Below are 5,953 nucleotides of genomic sequence, written 5' to 3'. Positions count from 1 at the left end.
AAGTAAAATAATTTAAACTTGTCCGTAATTATAAATTAAAGTTGAGATGTTTAATTTAAAATTACTAGCGTGGTTCATTACATTATGAATGAAACAATCTTATCCTAGATTGTTAATAATGAGATTATTAGAATGAAAGCACTTTATGTGATATGATTACATAGGACCAGAACGCGATTAATTATGAATCTCTAATAAATTCCGTTATAAAATAGAGCATTCAATATTAATCAATGATGGTCATATATGAATTAATCTTAATTGTGAGTAATTAATAGACTCTTATTTATGATATTATGTTCTTTGACATATTGAGAAATGGCACATATGATTAGTGTCAAAGTCTTGGTATATTGGGAGCATAGTAAAATAAATAGCCGGGAATAATAATTTACAAGATGAAATCCATTCCTTCATATTAAAGTAGATAGACGGTTCCCATATGTGGTGATTCGAGGCTTAAATAATATTCGGGCTTGAATAATTAGAGAGCTCAATTTTATGATTAGATCATAAAATATGTTATTCATTAGGGAACCAACGGTACTTATGGAGAAAGATATAATTAAAGAGGTTAACAAAAAATTTCTAGCTTTAATTATGAACCGTTTATGGAGGATTAATTCGTATGTAGTGACTATATCAATGGATAACACAAATTCAGTGAACATAATTGTTTTATAATTTTAAGAGTGCAATTCTAAATTTATAATGGAGTAATTTAGAATTAATAATTTTTATATATTAATTAAAGTGTTAATTAATTATCAAAATTATTGGAGCTTAAAATTATAATATTCACAGTTCATCTTAACAGCTCTATAAGATTAATGTAAATTATATATATTATATTGGGTTATGATTATTAATTTAAAGTTAAGAATTCTGAATAAACATATTAATTAATTCAATTAATTAATATTAAAATTATTTTAAAATGATATGGATGAATTTAGTCATTTTTATAAGTTGAGAAAATCCCTCACATCTCTCATTTAAATATATATATATCCTCAAACTGAGGAAAACAAAGTGTATATGTGCTGTTCCACGTATGGTGCAGGTTCCGGAAAAGAACTGCACAGGAAAGTGAGGGAGTTTTTTTTTTTTTTTAATTTAAAATTGTTTTAAATTAAATAATTAGATCCCTCTCTAAGATTTATATATACAAATGAGATAGTACGAATGACGTATCAGTGATAGAGAGTGAGAAGAGAAAAAAAGTTATTGAGAGATATCACATATTTTTGACAAAAATGAGTGATAATTATAGGTAATATTCATATTCATCTATCTCATGTGTTAAGAAACTCATTAGAACATCCACTCATTTAAATTCACGTTGATGCGAAGATACGTTGAGAAAGAACCGTGGTGTTCTTGGAATTTAAAGCTTAAGACGCTGTTAGAGGAGTTCAAGATTAACGTCCTAATCGAGCGACGGTAAAATTCTCATTCTTCTCTTTAATATCTTTATAGTTAAATTAATATGAAATAATGATCGTATTAAATTTTAATTTATGTGATTCAATCGCTACGACGCTCCTGCACACTTTTTTTTTTAAAAAATCTGGTTTGAGAAACCAATAATTTGTTCATCAGCTGAGTAGTTGTTATGTTTATTCTTTACATGTTAAATTTCACCTAAATTTCATCTTAAAGTTGGATAACATATTGATGATCAGATTATGGTTAGGTTCACTCCAGCTATAACTATTTTTGCCTAACTAAGACGCTCCGTCATGAAAAATCAAAGTAGATTTACCAAGGACTTATGAAATGCGATTAATCTTCAGCACATGTTCATGAACTCTCACACCATTATCATCACCATCCCAATAACTTTTTTTAGTTATAGCTTGCATAGCTAGACAACTAGACTGTCCAAACATGTTTTGAAAAATTTTGTTTGAAGTAGCAATCTCATAATCTCATGTTATTGCTGCAATTGATTTGAAGTAGAAGTCATAATATAACACTTGGTCTCCAATATTTCTCAGACTCTTCCGTTGTGACTCGAGGTGCATTTAGTTGTGTTCGCAAAAATCTACCATAAGCGCATGGTCTCAAGTTTTAATAGTAAATAATGAGAAGGGTTGTGTAATCAAATTTTCACTAAGTAATGTAATTGGAATAATCTAAATTTTATTTAGAAAATCGAATCAAATATATTGCGAGAATTAAATAAAAATAAAACAACAATAAATTAAAGCAAACTCAGGATATCAACTGAAAAAGAAATCAATATGAGTAAAGCTCTAGAGGTTTGATTTCACTTAACCGTTAACTGTGTCTTTTCAATATCAATTTATTACTAATTAATTTTTCCTAGTTTATAAGCCAAGAACCCTTTTATATTTCATCTCTCTCGAGAGTGCCGAGTGAAATAATTCTTAAAATCCGATTTTAATATCTCTATTCAAAATCAAGACAATAAGAATTAATCAGCTCAATGGTTCTTATTAGAAAGACTTCAAAGGAATTATAGACCTCTCGAACTCTACAAAATTCGAGGTTGTGTTATTTCTAGGTCGCATTTAAAATCCCCTCTCTCGAGTGCTGAATTCTAAATACCCAATCATTCAATCAATGACCAATTAATTAAAAGCATTAAGAACAAAATAACACAAATATATAATGAAAAACCTCAAAATATAAATTGAAATTCGAGACATAATATCAATCGTCGGCAACATCATAACTCTAGATAAAATAAATTAGTTCATCATGAAAATAAATAAAAATAAAAATAAATCCTCAAATATGATGAAAGTGAGAAAGAAAAACTAATTTGGAAGTGATTCAAGCCTGTTTGTCTCTAGAATTCACCGTCTTTGTCTCCGTATCGGAGTTCTCCTCTTCTTTCTCCTTCATATTCTCTCAAGGGTCTACAGCAAAAGTCCTTTCTAAATGCCATAGGATCATCTATTTATAATTGGAGCAAAAGCGGGTAAGTTTCCACAAGATTCGGCCCCCAAACACGAATTTCTACAGCGCCTAAACACTGCTCATTCTCCACAAACGGGCTGCACCCCCTTTTTAGTGCCGCAACACCCACAAACGGCGCCTTAGCACTTGAAATTCATCCAGATGTGCTCTAAATCTTGTCTAACATCCAAATTTGAATCCAAACCATTCCAAATCATTAACTAACCACAATTTCACCTAATTTGCAACCAAACGCAAAAACACACATAAAACTCACCCAAAAAAAATCCCGAGAACCAACAAAATATCAAGTCTAAGCGGTACCTACTTCATGAGTAAAACTCACTCATCAAGTTTCATGCTAGGAAGGGCAATAGGGATAAACTTTCACTTGCAATGAGAAGTGAGAACAAGAAACAATTTCCTTTTTCAATCAGCGTAATTGTTCTAGGTGAGTTTGATTTGGGTTAAGATCGCCGACAAAGGACTTAATAAATGTTGGCATTTATGCCCTTAAGAATAAATGTAACAATACTTTTTAAAGACATTCTGACTATTAATAAAGATTTATTTATTTCATATATCTTTGTATTGTCCTCTTTACATTTATATTAGTTAAATATACGATAAGCAAACTGAAAGTCTAAGACTGTCATTCTAAATCTTTAGGTCATGCATGTAATGAGAAGAACATGTAGAAGACAAGAATCTAAAGATGATAGTCTAAATCATATAATCCACAATCGAGGGAATAAAGTTGGGCGCTTTATTCATGTTAAGATTGTTATGTTGTCTACTTCCTAATAAATACGCCTTGTCTTGGTCATCGGAGGCGGGACTCCACGGGTAGAGACATTGATATAGTTTCTAGTGGTGAAATTTATATTGGGTCGGACCAGAGTTGAATTGTTTTAATTAATAATTTTATTTGTATAAAATAATTCACCTTTGAGGAATTATATGTGGTCATCTTAATCCTGAGATAGATAATGAACCCATATGCTTGACTTGTATCCTTTGATGTACCAAAGGGAGATATCCTGATATTATGTAAAGGTACGCTTACCGGTACATTAGGGGTATGACTCATGTATGCGTAGATTCGTTATTCATAGATAGTGGAATCCATAGTTCTTATAAAGAGTCAATGATATCCTCTTATGCATTATCCGTGGATTGGAAAATTCGAGCACTCGGCGATTAGACTACTTTATGTTGTCTAATACTTTACTATTTGTAATAGTACGAATAGTGGTTTTCTGATGGACTGGTAATGGAACATAAGATAAATATAATTGGGATGGCAAAATGAAAGTTGACCTTAAGTCGATTATGGATATCCTATGGGGATGATACACTAATATATTGAGTCATGGACGAGAGCTATTCAGAGCTTTGTAAATGTGCTATATAAATCAAGAGTGCAACTCTAGGCTTTTTTGTGGAGTAGCGCTAGAGTTTTATAATCATGAGATGGAGTTGTTGGTTTACAAGTAGCGTTGTGATTATAAGAGCTTGATTTATATATGTCCATCGGGTCCCTTTGCTAGCTCACATAATTTCTTGTAACGATATGGCATATTTTCTACATATTGGTAACTTGTATTGTTTCTGTAAAAGAGATTCAAAGTTAATATGAGATAGGTTAATTAATTCATGAATAATTTATCGGGTGAATTAATTGATAAATTAATTTTAGATAAAATTGGTTGACTTAATGTTTTGGGTTGTTTAATTCATGAGTAATTTATCGGGTGGATTAATTGTTAATTTAATTCTAGATAAATTGGTTGAATTATTGTGTTGAGAGTTATTCAATATGTGAAGACTATAATATGACTGTTTTGACTAGGTAACTTTCCTATTGGGTTGCTTGAATTAAAATTGAGGCTCTGTGCAAGTTTTCCGTATTGAAAAGCTAGGAAAACAACTTTCCCGTATTCACACCGGTCGACCGGTTCATGAAGGAGAGGTTGATTGGTGAGTTATAACTTCTCTGTCACCGGTCGACCAGTGGTAATGCGTAGCGCATGCTAACATGGCGTAACCGACTCTGTAACCGTGATAAGCTTTGGGAAACCCAATTGTTGTGGGTATATGACTTCCTAAACACTTTAAATAGCCCAGTAAGTCAAATTATTCATTAGATCACTTGAGAGACTTTTTGGGGGCTATTAGTAAAAGATTCCTGGGAGAAAAAATTGTTTAATTCTCAAGAATGATCTTTTCTTTGGCTCTCTTGTGGTTGTAAGGAGTTTAAGAATACCAAGGGGAGATTGAATGACGTGCACCCACCCGCACTCCGATCGTGGAAATGAGAATAGTAAAGAAGACTAGTTGGTTGAGACTCTTCGAGTTGCTGTTTCGAACGCTTTAATCTGTCAGACGTGTTGTTTCCTAAATCTCTAAAGGTATGATTTGATCTTTATTATTTATGTTATATTACGTCATGAACATGTTCATGGTTGGCTTTGGCATTGATTTAATTTTTAAAATTTTGCTGCCTACTCGATTATGTATTTTCCAACAATTGGTATCAGAGCCTATGTTATTTGTTCATGATTATGCTGTGTACATAGATTGGTGATCTAAAAAATATATCCTTTATGCTTGAATTGATATTTTTAGAGAGTTGGCACTCTAGGGTTTTTTTTTTTTTTTTTTTGTTATCATGAATATATGGTGAATGGATGATTAAATAATTATCATTAATTATTATTTATAAATTATCAATAGTTTTTTATTATTTAATTTTTTTACCGGTAATGGCTTCTTAGAGTTTAGAATGGTCGTATAGGAATTTATTCTTGGCTATGTAATTAGATATACGGCCTATCATCTTCGTTAGGTTTATTTTATTTTCTTTCGTAGAAATTTTTTAAACCGGAAACGGTATACGAATTTTTATATAAAATTCTTGGAGGAGATTTATCACATATCTTAAAGATGGATCTTGAAAAAGAATGACGTAAAGGTTTCGAATTTTCTTGGTTTATAAAATTTTTTTGTGCTTTTGAATAAATTG

This window comes from Morus notabilis, unplaced genomic scaffold (assembly GCF_000414095.1).
Source record: "Morus notabilis unplaced genomic scaffold, ASM41409v2 Scaffold508, whole genome shotgun sequence".
Taxonomy (NCBI): Eukaryota; Viridiplantae; Streptophyta; class Magnoliopsida; order Rosales; family Moraceae; genus Morus; species Morus notabilis.
This window is presented reverse-complemented; position numbering follows the sequence as displayed.